Genomic DNA, 17,360 nt, shown 5'->3' on the forward strand with positions numbered 1-17,360 from the left:
ACTGCCGGGATGACCCTCTGGCTTTCCCCTCCTCTTTCTGGATCAACTGTCACTCTCTCTCCAACGGCCTCCCATTTTAATTGATTATGGATCCTTTCAGCATATCCTCCGAGAGCCCCATGAGTGGCAGTTCTGGAGATGGGAAGTCCAGTGGGGGAAGATTGGGGATCGGAATGTCCTTGGCCTTCCCAGTGTTTGTGGCGAGCTTCTGCCACGTGGAAGAGGCTGCGGATGGCTCTGACTTCTTTACCAAGTCGGCGTCCACGTCCAGCTCCTTCTCCACAGAGCTTCTCACAAGTCTGGCCTTGAGCTGCTTTTTCTCGCTCCTTAGCCTTTCATTCTCAGCCACCAGGAGCTCCACGTGCCGCGTCAAGTCTGCAATCTTGGTGGGCTGCTCCTCTATGATGGTTTTCTCGTCCTTGGGGGCTTTGCTGCCAATGCACAGCTCTGTTGGCTCTCTCTTTTGCTGAAGTAAAAATAGCAGTGTGTCTGGATCCCTGTCGAAGACCCTCTGGACTTCAGGGAGGTGTTGCTCTGTGGAAGGGCTGTGCTCCTGAGGCAGATGGAGGCCCCCGCCCTCCGCCGCCTCCGCAGAGGGCTTGGGACACGCCGGCAGCAGCGTCTCTGTCTGCGCTCTGCGGCGCTTTCAGCCGCTCCTCTCGCTGCGCCCGCTTCCACCTCGCCTGGATAAGGAGCAGCTGTTGCATGTGGCTGTCCCTTTGCAGTTCCAGTGACAAGTGAACCTGCTCAGACTGGGCCAGCTTCATGGCTTCAGAGAGATACGCCGTAGCCTTTTTGTGACAAGAAATTGCCTCTTCGTATTTCCCTGCAGCTAACAACCGGTCTGCTTGCCTGTTCTGCTGGTGAGCCAGGTTGAGGGGCGCTTCCATCACCTCCATAGACGCCGCGGCGGGCCCAAGGAAGCGCAGCGGCGGCGCCCGCGCACATGGACGGCGGCGCCCACGACCCGAGGCTCCCCTCGGTGAGCGCAATGAGCCGCAGCCGCAGCGCTTCCTTCCTCCGACGCCGCCAACTTTTTTTTTTTTTTTTTTTTTGCAATAGTGGGGATCAAACCGAGAGCCTTCAGCATGCTAGCCAAGTGTCCTACCACTGAGCTATTCTTCCAGCATTTTTTTGTTTGTTTGTTTGTTTGGTTTTTAGAGGTAGGTTTTCACTGTAGCTTTGGCTGACCTGCTGGAATTCACTATGTAGTTTCCGGGTGGCCTCAAACTCATGGCAATCCTCCTACCTCTGCTTCCCATATGCTGATTAAAGGTGTGTGCCACCATTACCAGTCCAGTCTGGAAAATTTTTTTGAATTATTATTATTATTTTTGAGGTAGGGTCTCACTCTAGCTCAGGCTGACCTCGAATTCACTCTGTCATCTCAGGGTGCCCTTGAACTCATGGAGATCCTACTACCTCTGCCTCCTGAGTGCTGGGATTAAAGGTGTGTGCCACCACATCTGGTCCAGTCTGGAAATTTTTATACTAAATGAGGTAACCAAATTCAGAATGAGACTGCATGTTTTCTTACATAAGCAGATCATAGCGTTTTTATATGTATATGTATATATATGTATATGTATATGTATATGGGTGTGACTATATATAGGGTATTAAGCTAGAAAGGGGACCACAAGAGTTATATCTGTTACTTTTATGTTGCTGAGTAAGAATCAGTTTGCGGGAGGAAGGGTTCATTTCAGTTTACAGTTCCAGGTTACTGTCCATCATGACAGGGAACTCAGGATGGCAAAGGCGTAAAGCCAGCGCTCTCCTATATTTATTTATTTTTTGAGGTAGGGTATCATTCTAGCCGAGGATGACCTGGAATTCAATAAGTAGTCTCAGGGTGGCCTTGATCTCATGGCAGTCCTCCTACACCTGTCTCCCGAGTGCTGGGATTAGGCCAGTCTCTCTTTCATTTTGATGTCATCATCTTTTCTTCCTATTATGATGGTCTTGTTTAGGTTGCCAGGCACTGCAAGGTCATGGATATCTAGGTTACTTTGTATCTGGAAGAGTGCATTGTTAAGGAGTCCTGTGCTTTCTTTGGCTCTTACATTCTTCATGCCACCTCTTCCTCAATGGTCCTTGACCCTTGGAAGGTGTGATAGAAATGTTTCAGTGCTGACACTCCTCTGACACATTTTCTCAGCACTATGGTGCCTTTTGAGTCATCACTGATGTCACTGCCATCTGAAAAGAGAAGCTCCTCTAACCAAAAGTGAGAGTAAACTTAATATATGGGTATGAATATTAAGAGAAGGGCTTACTGGGCAGTTTGGTGGGCATACTATATGCATTTGGCCTGACAACAGCAGGTGTTATACCACTAGGGCTCATGACTTCCCCCATCATAGGTTTTCAATATCAGGCATGTATTCTGTCCCATGGAGTGGGCCTCCAGTTGACTAGAGAGCAGTTGGCTTCCCCTATAACAGACATGCCACTATTGCTTTGGCTCATTTGGCCTGGTTGGCCAAAATTAAGGCTTGTAGTGTCCATTGCTATTTATCTCCACTAATAACTTCTTTTTCTCTCTCTTCTTCCCACTAATAACTCTGTCTCATGGAGATCTCCTTTTTATATAGTTCAGGATGCCATCCCATAGAATGGTATTGTCAACATTGTCAATAGTCTTCCCACCTTAATTAACCTAATTATGATCATCCCTCACATGCATGACAAGAGGCTAACTGAATCTACATAATACTTCACAGGTGATTCCAGGTCCTGTCATGTTGTTAATCAATATAAACCATTACAAGAGTGTAACAGGAGGTCTTAGAAAAGGGCAAAGCAACAATGGAATATATATGACATGAAAATGGAAAGAAAACAACTGGGGTGGAAGAATACAAGTGAGGTGACAGAGGGGATAGAGGAGAGGAGTGGAGAGGAGGATCAACAAAGTGCTTATTAAAAAAAAAAAACAGTTGGGCCAGGCGTGGTGGCGCACACCTTTAATCACAGCACTTGGGAGGCAGAGGTAGGAGAATCGCTGTGAGTTCAAGGCCACCCTGAGACTCCATAGTGAATTCCAGGTCAGCCTGGGATAGAGTGAGACCCTCCCTCAAAAAACAAAACAAACAAACAAACAAAAAAAGTCGGACTTGGTGGTGCACATCTTTAATCCCAGCACTTGGGAGGCAGAGGTAGTAGTATTGCCATGACTTCCAGGCCATCCTGAGCCTACATAGTGAATTCCATAAAATCAGTCAATCAGTCAATCAATAAAAAGTGCTAGAGATGGGCTGGAGAGATGACTTAGTGGTTAAGGTGCATGCCTGCAAAGCCTAAGGACCCAGGTTCAATTTTCTAGGTCCCACGTAAGCCAGATGCACATGGTGGTGCATGTGTCGAGTTCATTTACAGTGGCTAGAGGCCCTGGAATGCCCATTCTCTTTCTCTCTCTCCCCTCCCCCATGTCTCAAATAAATAAATAAAAATCTTTTTTAAAAGGGGCTAGAGATGTAGTTCAGTTGGTAGAGTGCTAGTTTAGCTGTACAAATCCGTAGGTTCCACCTCCAGTACCACATAAATCTGGTATGGTGGTGCATGTGTGTAATGTTAGCACACCTGTTGGATGCAGGAAGATCAGACATTCAAGGCTTTCCTTGGCTACACAGCTTGTTTGAAGTCAGCCTGGGATACATGAGACCTGTCTTACAAAAGAAAAGAAAAAGGAGAAAAGTGTATAATGGGGCTGGAGAGATGGCTCAGTAAAGACTTTTGTTGGCAAAGTGTAAGGATCCAGGCTCAGTTCACCAATACCCACGTAAGCCAGATGTACAAGGTGGTACATGTATCAGGGGTTCATTTGACGTGCTGGAGGCCCTGGTGTGCCCATTCTCTCTCTTTTGGTCTGCCTCTTTCTATCTCAAATAAATAAATACATTTTTTTTCTGAGGTAGGGTCTCACTCTAGCCCAGGCTGACCTGTAATTCACAATATAGTCTCAGGGTGGACTTGAACTCACGCCAATCCTCCTACCTCTGCTACCCAAGTGCTGGGATTAAAGGTGTGTGCCACCATGCCCAGATGAAAATATTTTATATTTATTTAAGAGAGAGATTGAGAGAGAGAGAGAGAGAGAGAGAGAGAGAGAGAGAGAGAGAGAATGAATGGGTGCAATAGGGCATCCAGCCACTGCGAACAAATTTCAGATGTGTGCACCCTCTTGTGCATCTGGATTATGTGGGTCCTGGGGAGTTGAACCTGGGTTCTTTGGCTTTGCAGGCAAGTGCCTTAACCACTAAGCCATTTCTCCAGCCCAATAAAATATTTTTTTATTTTTTTCTGATACTTATTTATGTGGGACAGAGAGAGGGAGAGAGAAAGAGTGAGAATGGATGCTTCAGGGCCTCTAGCCACTGCAAACGACCTCCAGATGCGTGTGCCACCATGTGCATCTGGTTTACGTGGGACCTGGAGAATCTAACCTGGGTCTTTAGCCTTTGCAGGCAAGCATCTTAACTGCTAAGCCATCTCTCCAGCCCCAATAAGATATTTTTTCCCCAATAAGATATTTTTTAAAGTGCATAATAGTAATAAACAAGCAAAGACATGCAAATGAAATGGTTAGGAAGACTCAAGTTATTAGAAGTAAAATATATAGATAAGTAAACATGGATGGAGAGATGGCTCAGTGATTAAGTGCATTCTGTGCAAGCATAAGGGCCTACAAGGGCCTAAACCAGGAGATGGAATCCATGCAAAATAAATAGAACTCATGTAAACAGCTGGGCATGGCCACATGCCATGTAACCCTAGTCCAGAAAAGGTCCCAGGCTTGCAAAAAGTAGCAAGCTCCACTATCTGTAAGAGACACTTGTACAAACTAGAGTGGGAAGCATGGTGATGGAGTGGAACATCTGATATTCTGCTCTGTTTACCACAGTTGAGTGTCCCTGCCACAGGTGAACACATGGGGTCCTGCAAGGGCACATACACACTCATACACCACATTTGCGTGCGTGTGCACACACACACACGTGTGTACACACCACATTACATATACAGAAACAAAAAATGGAAAAAACAGGCAATCTTATTATTATTATTATTTTGGTTTTTTGAAGTAGGGTCTCTCTCTATCCCAGGCTGACCTGGATTTCACTATAGAGTCTCAAGGTGGCCTCAAACTAACAGCAATCCCCCACCATTGCCTCACAATTGCTGGGAATAAAGGCACAAACCACCACGCCCAGCTGACAATCATTTTTCACATAATAAATTGAGAAAGATTATTTTTTTTTTTGAGGTAGGGTCTCACTGTAGCCCAGGCTAACCTGGAGTAATTGTGGATGCTAGACAAGTGCACTACCACTGAGCCACATCCTCAGCTCTGGAAATAATTTTAATCATACTTGATACAGTGTTAGGCATTGGTAAAGCAAAAAAAAAAAAAAAAAAAAGCAAAAACTTCCTGATTTTTAAACAATTTATGTTTATTTATTTGAGAGAGAGAGAAAGGGGCAGATATATAGAGAGAATGGGTATGCCAGGGCCTCTAGCCACTGCAAATGAACTCGAGACACATGCGTCACCATATGCATTTGGCATATGTGGGTACTGGGGAACCAGACTTGGGTCCTCAGGCTTCACAGGCTAGCACCTTAACCCATAAGCCATCTCTGCAGCCCACCCTTTTTTTTTGAGGCAGTGTCTCACTGTAGCCCAGGCTGACATGGAAAACCTGGTAATCCTTGTAGCTCAGCCTCCTGAGTGAAGGGATTACAGACATGTATCACTATGCCTAAATGCTGACCACTTTTTTTTTTTTTTTTTTTGCGGGGGGTGGAGTGGTTCTGTCTCGCTCTAGCTCAAGGTGGCCTGAAATTCACTCTGAACTCTCAGGCTGGCCTCAAACTAGTGGTGATGCTCCTACCTCTGCCTCCCAAGTGGTTTCTTACTACTTAAAAAAAATAGTTTATTTATTTATTTATGAGATTGAAAGAGACAGATAGAGAGAAAGAGAGAATGCACACACCGGGGCCTCTAGCCACTGCATATGAACTCCAGACACATGTGCCCCCTTGTACATCTGGCTTATGTGGGTCCTGGGGAATAGAACCTGGGTCCTTAGGCTTCGCAGGCAAATGCTGTAACTGCTAAACCATCTCCCCAGTTCCCTTGTTGTTGCTTTTTAAAATTTTTTTTGTTTATTTTTATTTATTTATTTGACAGTGACAGACAGAGAGAAAGAGGTAGAGAGTGAGAGAGAGAGAGAGAGAGAATGGGCATGGCAGGGCTTCCAGCCTCTGCAAACGAACTCCAGACACGTGTGCCCCATTGTGTATCTGGCTAATGTGGGTCCTGGGGAACCGAGCCTCGAACCGGGGTCCTTAAGCTTCACAGGCAAGCGCTTAACTGCAGAGCCATCTCTCCAGCCCTATTGTTGTTGTTGCTTTTTTTTTTTTAATCTTTTTAATTTTTTTGTTTTATTTTTATTTATTTATTTAAGAGTGACAGACAGAGAGAGAAAGAGGCAAAGAGAAACAGAGAGAGAGAGAGAGAGAGAGAGAGAGGGAGGGAGAGGGAGAGGAAGAGGGAGAGAATGGGCATGTCAGGGCTTCCAGCTACTGCAAACAAACTCCAGACATGTGCGCCCCCTTGTGCATCTGGCTAACGTGGGTCCTGGGGAATAGAGACTTGAACCGGGGTCCTTAGGCTTCACAGGCAAGCACTTAACTGCTAAGCCATCTCTCCAGCCCTTGTTGTTGCTTTTGAGGCAGGGTTTCAGTGTGTATCCCTAGCTGCCCTGGTACTTACATACTCCAGGATGGTCTCAAGCTTGCAAGGGCCTCTATCTTCAGCCTTCCAAGGGTTGAGATTATAGGCATGCAATACATGCCTTGTGCCTTGCTCTAACCACTTTAATAAGCTGTTAATGGATGTTTAAATTGCTACACTTTTTCTGGAGAGTAATTAGGCACTATTTATCAAAGTTTAGAATGTACCTACTCTTTGACCTAGCTTTTCCACTTCTAGGAATTTTATCTAAAATAATGATTATAAAGCTGGGTGTGGTCATTTACACCTTTAATCCCAGCATTTGGGAGGCTCAAGTAGGAAGACTTTATGAGTTGGAGGCCATTCTGGCCTATAGGGTGAGCACAGCCTGGCATAGGATGATAACCTGCCTGCCAAAAGAAAAAAAAAAAACAAAAAAAAACATATATATATATATATATATATATATATATATATATATATGATTATATACAAGGATATCCATTGAAACAATAGTTTTTGAATACATAGATTTCATCTGAAATGCTATTTTATCTCTGATATATTTCTGATTCAACAAAGGATTTTTTTTTCTGATTTATTTATTGGTGTGTGTTTGTGTGTGTGTCCGCCTGCCTTAATGTTTGCATGTAGAGGTCAGAGGACTACTTTCAGGTAGCTCTTTGCCTCCTAGATATTTTTTAATGTTTTGTTTATTTTTACTTATTTATTTGAGAGCAATAGACAGAGAGAGAAAAGAGAGAGAGAATGGGTGCACCAGGGCTTCCAGCCACTGCAAACGAACTCCAGACTCATGCACCCCCTTTTGCATCTGGCTAACATGGGTCCTGGGGAATCGAGCCTCGAACTGGGGTCCTTAGACTTCACAGGCAAGCACTTAACCACTAAGCCATCTCTCCAGCCCTAGATATATTTTTTTTAAAGTAAAGTGCACTGCTGCTTTCACGATGTATACTCCACTTTACTTTTTTTTAAGAAAATATTTATTTATTTGAGAGCAACAGACAGAGAGAGAAAGAGGCAGAGAGAGAGAGAGAGAGAAAGAGAGAGAGAGAGGGAATGGGTGCTCCAGGGCCTCCAGCCACTGCAATGAACTCCAGATGCGTGCACCCCCTTGTGCTTGTGCATCTGGCTAACGTGGGTCCTGGGGAATTGAACCTTGAACCGGGGGGTCCTTAGGCTTCACAGGCAAGCGCGTAACGGCTAAGCCATCTCTCCAGCCATATATATATATATATATATATATATATATATATATATATATATATATTATTTTATTATTTTTTTTTTTTTGGTTTTTCGAGGTAGGGTCTCACTGTAGCCCAGGCTGACCTGGAATTCGCTATGGAGTCTCAGGGTGGCCTCGAACTCACGGCAATCCTCCCACCTCTGCCTCCTGAGTGCTGGGATTAAAGGTGTGAGCCACCACCCCCGGCTTCCGATATATATATATATATATATTTGACTTGGGGTCTGTTGTTCACTTCTTAGTTTGTGACCTTCTGTAACATTCTCTTGCATGGCCTGAAACAGTGTTTGTAATAGGGCAGATCTGAAACCAACCTGTTTTTTTTTTAATTTTTTGAGGTAGGGTCTCATTTTAGTCCAGGCTGACCTGGAACTCACTATGTAGTCTCAGGGTAGCTTTGAACTCATGGCAGTCCTCCTACCTCTGCTTCCTGAGTGCTGGGATTAAAGGTGTGTGCCACCATGCCTGGATAGCCATCACTCCAGCACTTAAAAAAAATAGTATTTTAACTGGGTGTGTGGTACACACCTTTTTTTGTGGTTTTTCAAGGTAGTGTGTCACTGTAGTCCAGGCTCACCTGGAATTCACTATGTAGTCTCAGTCTCAGGCTGTCCTCAAACTCACAGCAATCTTCCTACCCTTGCCTCCCAAGCTCTGGGATTAAAGGCATGCACCACCACACCTGGCCCCATAGAATAATTTTTATTCATTTGCAAGGAGAAAGAGAAGGTATGAAAATGGGCACACCAGGCCCTCTTGCCACAACAAATAAACCCCAGATTGCATGTCTATTCTGTGCATCTTTCTTTACATTGGTACTGGAGAATTGAACCAGGGCTGTCAGGCTTTGCAAGAAAGTACCTTTAACTGCTGAGCCATTTCTCCAGTCCCCCCTCCATGGAACACTTTTATCAAATGTTGGGTCTATATATCTTATTTTGGGGTAAGTTTTTTTTTTCTTTGTTTTGGTGATGCTGAAGATGAAATCCATGGTCTCACATCTAGAATGCTACACAGGCACTCTACTGTTGGTCTGCATTCCAGCCCCACTTCTGTTTATTTTGTTTGGTCTTTTTGTTGTTTTCTTGATGCAGGGTCTCATGTTAGCCTGGCTGGCCTTGCTGTGTAGCCATGGTTATCTTTGAACTTCTTCTTTTTTTAAATTTGTTTATTTATTTGAGAGCGACAGATAGAGAAAGAGGCTGATAGAGAGAGAGGGACAGAGAATGGGCGCACCAGGGCCTCCAGCTGCTGCAAACAAACTCCAGATGCGTGCGCCCCCTTGTGCATCTGGCTATCGTGGGTCCTGGGGAATTGAGCCTCAAACTGGGGTCCTTAGGCTTGACAGGCAAGCGCTTAACCACTAAGCCATCTCTCCAGCCCATCTTTGAACTTCTAATTCTTTGGCAGTCCTCCTATCTTTGCCTCCCAAATGCTGAAACTAAAGGTGTGTGCCACCACATCCAGCCAAAATGTTTTTGTTTTTTTTCACCAGCATGCGGAGGCAGAGTGCTTTTTGGCATTTTTGACGAATTTCAGGTGGCTATAGCTACCCTGACTTACATCTGGGTCCTCTATTCTGTTCCACTGATCTACATGTCTGTTTTTGTGCCAGTACCACACTGTTCTTGTTACTATGGCTCTGTAGTATAGGTTAGAATCAGGTATGGTGATACCACCAGCCTTATTTTTGTTGCTCAGTATTATTTTAGATATTCGAGGTTTTTTTGTGATTCCAAATGAATTTTCGGATTGTTTTTTCTATTTCCATGAAGAAAGCCTTTGGAATTTTGATAGGGATTGCATTAAATGTGTAGATTGCTTTAGGTAAGATTGCCATTTTCACAATATTGATTCTTCCAATCCAGGAACAAGGTTTTTTCTCAATTTTTATTAGCATTTTTCATGATTGTAAAAAATATCCTGTGGTAATACCCTCCCTCCCCGCCACTTTCCCCTTTGAAATTCCATTCTCCATCATATCCCCTCCCCTTCTCAATCAGTCTCTCTTTTATTTTGATTTCATGATCTTTTCCTCCTCTTCTGATGGCCTTGTGTAGGTAGTGTCAGGCACTATGAGGTCACAGAGATCCAGGACATTTTATGTCTTGAGGGAGCACGTTGTAAGGAGTCCTACCTTTCCTTTGGCTCTTACATTCTTTCCGCCACCTCTTCCGCATTAGTCCCTGAGCCTTGGAAGGTGTGATCGAGATGTTACTCAGTAATCCAGTCACTTCTTTCCAGCACTATGATACCTTCTGAGTCATCCCAAAGTCACTGCCATCTGAAAAGAGAAGATTCTCTACCCAATTTGAGAGTAGCATCAATATAAGGGTATAAATATTAAGAGAAGTGCTTACCGGGCAGAGAAGCATAGTATATACATTTTTCCAGACATCAGCAGATGTTACACCCCTAGGGCTCATGACTCCCTCTGTTTTAAGAAGAGCATATCTTTTTATTTATTTCATATTTAAGGTGTTTTTTTTTTTCTTGCTGTCCTGGGAACTGAACAGAGGACCTTGTGCCTGTTAGGCAAGCCTGTACTATCTGAGCTACATTCCCAGCCCTATTTCATATTTTCGTTTTGATTATCCATTTTTCTTTGATAATTTTGAGATATAAAACTGAAGTATGTTACCACTTCACATCCAAAAAAATAGCAAGTATTGATGAGGATGTGGAGAAGTGGGAATACTTGTGCATTGTTAGTAAAATGTAAAATGATCTAGGGCTGGTGAAATGGCTTAGTGGTTAAACCACTTGCCTGCAAAGCCAAAGTACCCAGGTTCGATTCTCCAGGACCCATATAAAGCCAGATGAACAAGATGGTGCATGTGTCTGGAGTTTGTTTGCAGCAGCTGGAGGCCCTGATGTGCCCATTCTCTCTCTCTCTCTCTCTCTCATCTGCCTCTTGCTCTCACTTTCTCTCTCTCTGTCAAATAAATAAATATATAAATAAATATGCTTTTTATTTAATTTCTGTTTATTTCTTTTTAAATTTTTTTTGAGGGGGGGATGAATGGTCACTCCAGGGCCTCTAGCTACTGTAAAAAAAACTCCAGATGTATATACCACCTTGTGCATCTGGCTTACACAGGACCTGGAGAATTGAACCTTGGTCCTTAGGCTTCACAGGCAAATGTCTTAACTGCTAAGCCATCTCCCCAGCCCAATAAATAAACAGGTTAAAAAAATAAAATGGTCTAGTCATGGTAAAAACAGTTAATCCGAATTATTACATGAACCCACAATTCTACCTCTGGGTATATATTCCAAACAATTCAAAATAAGGACTTGAACAGATATATTGGTATGCCAGTATTTGCTGTAACCTTATATACAATCACTTGAAGTTGGAAGGAACTCAAATGTTGTGACTCACCTAGCCAAAAAAAGAACTTATCAGTAGTCTATTAAATTGCTTATAGAGTTACCAAGAGGGATGGTCAGCTAGGCATGGAAAATGAGTAAGAACCCAAAGAGGCTAGAATAGAGATCAAGCAAAGTTAAACTTTAGGAATCATATGGTGAGGACCTTCATTGGCACTGGCTTAAATAAATTGATAAAGAAAATGTGGTCTGTAGGTACAGTAGAACAAAGTGCCCCCTTGTATGTATTGGTTCCTAGAAAGGAGTTAAATTCTGGCATAATACCACAGGGATGAACCATCAAGACATTATGCTAAGTAGGGGCTGGAAAGATGGCTCAGTGTTTAAAGGCAAAGCCTACTAGGCCTGAATTCAGTTACCTAGTCAGCTATGCAAAGCCAGGTATGCATTCACTTGCAGTGGCAAGAGACTCTATAGTGCATGTACACACACACACACACACACACCATGAATTATGCCATGTCAAGTAAATGAAGCCAGTCACAAAAGGACAAATGATGTTTGATGAGGTAACTTGAGTAGTCAAATTCATATAGATATAAAGTAGAACAATGTTTACCAGGGATAGGAGGGAGGAAAAGTGGAGATTTAATGTGCAGTGGGTAAGTAGTTTTAGTTTGGGATGATTTCTGGAGATAGATAGTAGTGATCATTATACAACAAAGGTGAATGTATTTAATGCCACTGAATTGTTCACTTCCAAACAGTTAAAATGGAATTTTAGCACAATTTTGTTTCTCAGGAATTAATAATCTTGGTATAGTCTATAAATAATTTTTAAACAAGTAGTAAATCCTATATAAAACTCTATGAGGGGGATGGAGAGATTGCTCAGTGGTTAAAGACACTTGCCTATAAAGCCTAATGATTCAGGCTCAATTCTCTAGTACCTATGTGAACCCAGATGCACAAAGCAGCACATGCATCTGGAGTTTGCAGTGGCATGAGGCCCTAATATACCCATTCTCCCTCTCTCTCTCTGGCAAGTGAATAAATAAATACAAATATTGTCCTGGGCTGAAGAGATGGCTCAGCAGTTAAGGTGCTTGCCTGAAAAATCTAATGACTGGAGTTTAGTTCCCCAGTACTCACATAAAGCCAGATGCACAAAGTGGTATATGCATCTGGAGTTTATTTGCAGCAGCTCGAGGCCCTGGCACACCCATCTGTCTGTCTCTGCTTGCAAATGAATAGAATTTAAAAAATATTTAAAAACTGTGTGAAGCCGGGCCTGGTGGCGCACGCCTTTAATCCCAGCATTTGGGAGGCAAAGGTAGGAGGATCACCGAAAGTTTGGGGCCACCCTGAGACTACATAGTGAATTCCAGGTCAGCCTGGGCTAGTGTGAGATAGAGAGGGAGGGGGAGAATGGGCATACCAGGGCCTTCAGCCGCGCAAATGAACTCCAGGCACATGCACCGCCTTGTGTATCTGGCTTACGTGGGTACTGGGAAATTGAGCCTGGATCCTTTGACTTTGCAGGCAGGTACCTTATCCACTAAGCCATCTCTCCATCCCCAATTTTTAAAAATTTATTTGCAAGCATAGAGAGGTAGAAGAGATACCCACAGAGGGGGGGGAGAGGGGGGGAAGAGGGAGCAAGTGAGTGAGTGAGAGAGCAAGCAGTCAGTGTAAATGAACTCCAGATGCATATGCCACTGTGCATCTGGCTTTACATGGGTACTGGGGAATCAAACCTGGGTCAGATTTTGCAGGCCAGTGCCTTAATGGCTGAGCCATCACTCTAGCTCCTGTGTTAACAATTATATTGGTAGGAAGAAGAGTATATGTTCAAAAACAACAAGTAGCTAAGGTGTGTCTAGAACTTGAGTTTTTTTAGTGGTACAAATGAGAGTCTGGGAGGGTTTCCCAGTGGTTGAAGGTGCTGGCTTGCAAAGTCTATGTGTGTGGCCTTGTAACTTTTGAAATTGATATTAAAGAAGCACAACGACTTTTGGTTAGAAATTCCCCTGTGATGCCTCCATAACAGGGGAGAATGAGATCATCATTCAAGGAGACTTCACAGATGACATAATTGATGTCATTCAGGAAAAATGGCCACAGGTGGATGATGACAGCATTGAAGACCTTGGAGAAGTAACTAAGTGATTTTGGGAACATGTCTGTATTTATGAGTTTAACTGAGAGTTGATATGGCCAAAGGGAGAGAGGCCTTTTAGAAATACATACCTACTATATATATATCCTACAGAAAGCTGTAGACTGCTGTCTTCCTTGGCATTTTTCATTATTCTGTACAAGGCTGCTTTTTTTTATTGCCAAAGTCTGATAAATAAGGGAGACTGTCATGCATATGCATGAATCTGAATTTAGTCAAATAAGAAAATTTGGCCAGGGCTGGAGAGATGGCTTAATGTTTAAGGTGCCTGCCTGTGAAGCCTAAAGACTCAGGTTCAATTCTCCAGGTCCCACATAAGCCAGATGCACAAGGTGGCACATGTGTCTAGAGTTTATTTGCAGTGCCTAGTGGCCCTGGCGCACCCATTCTCTTTCTCAAAAAAAAAAAAAAAAAAAAGAGGGACCTGGAGAGATGGCTTAGCAGTTAAGACACTTGCTGGCAAAGCCAAAGGACCCAGGTTTGATTCCACAATACCTGCATAAAACCAGATGCACAAGGTGGTGCATGTTTCTGGACTTCCTTTGCACTAGCTAGAAGCTCTGGTGTGCCCATTCTCTATCTCAAATAAATAAATAAAAATATTTTAAAAATAAATGAAAGAAAAAAATCATTGTAGAAAAAGAAAAAATTGACCTGGTCATGGTGGCACACACCTTTAATCCCAGCACTCGAGAGGCAGAGGTAGGAGGATCACCGGGAGTTGAGGCCACCCTGAGACTACATAGTGATTTCCAGGTCAGCCTGAGCTAGAGTGAGACCCTACCTCGAAAAACCAAAAAAAAAAAAAAAAAAAAAAAGGGGGGACCCTGGTTTGCATGTGTGTGTGCGCATGCACACACATTCATGTAAATAAGTAAATAGGAGATCATCAGATAGTCTACTGGAGGTTGGTTAAGAGGACTTTTAGCAGAATGAAATTTGTTTTATTTTCTTACTTAATATATCCTGAACATATTTCTTGTCTCATAATGGAGATCTACATCATTTAAAAAATATTTTATTTATGTATTTGAAATAGGGAGGGGGGCAGATAGAAAATGTGCACACTAGAGCCTCCAGCCACTGTAAACGAACTCCAGATGCATGTGCCATCTTGTGCATCTGGCTTACGTGTGTACTGGGGAATCTAACCTGGGTCCTTAGGCTTAGCAGGCAAGTGCCTTAACCACAAAGCCATACATCATTGTTTTTAATACCCACTTGGTATTTACTGTACATGTATTAGGTTTGATTCTTGTTGCAGCAACTGCAGCAACTGGAAAAGGAATTTACTGGTAGGCTATTAGAGTGCTTATAGAATCAACAGGTAGAATGGTCAGCCAGGCTTGGGAAATGGACAAGGATCTAGTGAAGCTAAAACAGGGCAAAGCCAAACCTTAGGGACAGTCTGGTGAGAACCTCTTCTTAGGACTTTTGCCACTGCTGGCTTTTAGATATTTATTTATCATTATTGTTTTAAGACAGGGTCTTGCTATGGAGGTGAAGCTGGCCTCAAACTCAGGATCATGCTGCCTCAGCCTCCAGGGTACTGGGGAGAGTACCTTTTAACATGCTTACTTACTAAATATATATCTTGTTCAGTGAGTTCTTTATCTTGTTTTTCTTTTTCTTCTTCTCTTTTTTTGTTTTTTTGAGGTAGGGTCTCACTCTAGCCCAGGCTGACCTGGAATTCACTATGTAGTCATCTCAGGGTGGCCTCAAACTCAGTGATCCTCCTACCTCTACCTCCCGAGTGCTGGGATTAAAAGTGTGTGCCACCACACCCGGCTCATCTTTGTCTCATTAAAAAATATTTACTCGTTTGACAGAGAAGTGGGGGGGGGGGAGAGAGAGAGAGAGAATGGGTGTGTCAGGGCCTCCAGCCACTGCAAACAAACTCCAGACACGTGCACCCCCTTACGCATCTGGCTAACATGGGTCCTGGGGAATAAAACCTGGGTCCTTTGGCTCTAAGCCATCCCTCACCAGGTTGTTTGCTGTATTTTTTCTTAGCTTTCTTAATATATACAACTTTTTCATAATTAAAAAGAAATATTTTAAGGTAGCGTTTCACTCTAGCCTAGGCTCAGGCTCACTTGGAGTTCCATTTTTAGCCCAGGCTGGCTTTGAACTCACCAGAATCTTCCTTTCTCAGCCTCCCCAGCTCTGGGATTAAAGGTGTGAGTCACCACACAGGCTAAGATTAAAACTATTGGGGCTAGGGATATAGCTCAGTAGTAGAATACTTGCCTATCGGGTATGAGGCTCTGTGTTCAAAAAACCTTTTAAACGCATTTATAAAAGTTATATAGGGTAATTATCATCATTGTCTTTGTAGTGATGGCTTTTATAAAAATAATGACATACTTGAAATATTTGGTCACAGTTGTCATTTCCAGCCTCACTGAATTTTTATGTTTCTAAATTTCCCAGCAAATTAGCAAATACAAAACAAGTAGTTTTTCAACTTTACATATAGATGATTGACAATGTTGCCAGTTTTCATATATACTTAATGTTTTTGCATGAGTAGTTTGGGTTACTGCCTTGCTTTAGAACTAAAATTTCAAGGTAGATGTTCCCTTATGAAGCAAGCTATAGCTGGGGCTGGTGGCATAGATCATTGTTGAGGTCCTGGGTTGGATCCTCAGAATTGAAACATAACAAAAACAAAAGTGCAGTATTATAAAAAGTTCTTGATTTACTTATAGATTGTATCTGACAAACTTGAATGAGATTATTTTTGTTATTGTTGTTTTGCTTCTCAAGGTAGGGACTTGCTCTAAGCTAGGCTGACCTGGAATTCACTATGTAGTCTTAGGGTGGCCTGGAACTCACTGTAATCCTCCTACCCTTGCCTCCCATGTGCTGGGATTTAAAGGCATGCACCACCACACCTGGTGAGGTGATTGTTTTGATGGGGTAAAATCCATTCCAACCACAAATATTAGAATCTAAGACTACCACGTCAAGTCCAGATTTCACTCATAGTATGGTGGAAAAGTAGCTAACTGTTTGGTGATGTCAAATAGGACAGGCCTGTTTCTTTCTACTTTCCTGAAGTAATAATAGCTGCCATTTTTAAGGCAAGTTGCATACTCACAAAACACTTTGATCCTCTGGTCTATTGACATAGCAGACTTGCTCAGCCCTTTGGTGGCAAAGTACATAGAGACTTGAATAATATCACTTTCTGGGGAATCTGCCCCCACAAGTATTCTTTGCAAGGTCTCAATGTTTTTGAAGTATTCTGACCATGTTGCTTTGTCTTCATCTGGTTTTATTTGATGCCTACTGCAAATGTTGCCCTTTTAAGTTAATCCTTTTGATGCTATGATTAGGTCTGGATTCCTGCCTGAGTTGGCTGTATGAGTGTGGCTTCGTCATAGCTTCAACTTTTTTTTTTATTTTCAAATGAGTTTGCCACTCTATTTATATAGCAGGATTGTTGTGAGATTCACATTAGTGAAAGGTTTTCAACTATGCAGTGCTATAGGAATCTGAATGCCTGTATTGCTATCACAGGGCAATGTGTTTGAAGAGATGCTATGACTAGCCTAGGAGACACAGAAATGGCCAGTAAAACAAATTGCTTTTTTCTTAAATATTCCTTGCTTTTTTTTGGACTTTACTTATGTATTTTTTTTATTTTATTTTGCAGTGGCTTCTAATCTTTCAGGATTGGTCAAGTGAAAACAATTATGTTTAAAATACATTCCTACCTACTCCAGCTATTTCATCTGAAATCTTAGTCCTTTGTTTATACAATAACAGATGTCTGATGAAGGAAATTAAACACTCAATACTTTGAAAACAGATGAAGTAATAAGATTTTCA

The 17,360-nt window shown here is 42.6% G+C and overlaps 1 protein-coding gene and 1 pseudogene across 1 annotated transcript in view; one reads left to right on the forward strand and one right to left on the reverse strand.

The window, feature by feature from the left end:
• The window catches only part of Atp7a (ATPase copper transporting alpha), a 167,280-nt gene that overhangs the window by 44,994 nt on the left and 104,926 nt on the right, over nt 1-17,360 (forward strand). The gene's annotated exons all lie outside the window — the stretch shown is intronic.
• On the reverse strand, nt 77-899 carry LOC101601673 (annotated as a pseudogene).

The sequence above is a fragment of the Jaculus jaculus genome, chromosome X, assembly GCF_020740685.1.
Source record: "Jaculus jaculus isolate mJacJac1 chromosome X, mJacJac1.mat.Y.cur, whole genome shotgun sequence".
In the NCBI taxonomy this organism is placed as follows: Eukaryota; Metazoa; Chordata; class Mammalia; order Rodentia; family Dipodidae; genus Jaculus; species Jaculus jaculus.